The sequence below is a fragment of the Triticum aestivum genome, chromosome 6B (assembly GCF_018294505.1).
Source record: "Triticum aestivum cultivar Chinese Spring chromosome 6B, IWGSC CS RefSeq v2.1, whole genome shotgun sequence".
Classification (NCBI taxonomy): domain Eukaryota; kingdom Viridiplantae; phylum Streptophyta; class Magnoliopsida; order Poales; family Poaceae; genus Triticum; species Triticum aestivum.
The window spans coordinates 170860963-170861919 of NC_057810.1; positions in this window are offsets into that span (position 1 = coordinate 170860963).

Consider the following 957-nt stretch of genomic DNA (forward strand, 5'->3'; position numbering starts at 1 on the left):
TTCTATCAGCCTCCCCCTGATTTTCACTGAGGTGGGCCCCTCCTTTCCCCTTCTCTCCAATCAACTTTTGACAACTGTACTAGTCTACGTAACCGTACGTAACATCCAGTGGATGTAGCATTGCTCTTTTCTATACAATAATACTACATCTACGAAAGCCCTTACGAAGGATTACATAACCTGCCTATTAATTCTATCAGCCTCCCCCTGTTTTTGACCGAGGTGGGCCTCTCCTTTGCCCTTCTCTCCAATCAACTTTTGACAACTGTACTAGTCTACGTAAACGTACGTAACATCCTGTGGATGTAGCATTGCTCTTTTCTATACAATAATACTACATCTACGAAAGCCCTTACGAAGGGTTACGTAACCTGCCTATTAATTATATCAGCCTCTCCCTGATTTTCACCAAGGTGGGCCCCTCCTTTCTCCTTCTTTTCAATCAACTTTTGACAAAAGTACTAGTCTATGTAAACGTATGTAACATCCCGTGGATGTAGCATTGCTCTTTTCTATACAATAATACTACATCTACGAAAGCCCTTACAAAGATTTGATTACGTAACCTGCCTATTAATTCTATTAGTCTCCCCCTGATTTTCACCGAGGTGGGCCCCTCCTTTCCCCTTCTCTCCAATCAACTTTTGACAACTGTACTAGTCTACGTAAACGTACGTAACATCCCGTGGATGTAGCATTGCTCTTTTCTATACAATAATACTACATCTACGAAAGCCCTTACGAAGGATTACATAACCTGCCTATTAATTCTATCAGCCTCCCCCTGATTTTCACCGAGGTGGGCCCCTCCTTTCCCCTTCTCTTCAATCAACTTTTGACAACTATACTAGTCTACGTAAACGTACGTAACATCCCGTGGATGTAGCATTGCTCTTTTCTATACAATAATACTACGTCTACGAAAGCCCTTACGAAGGATTACGTAACTTGCCTATT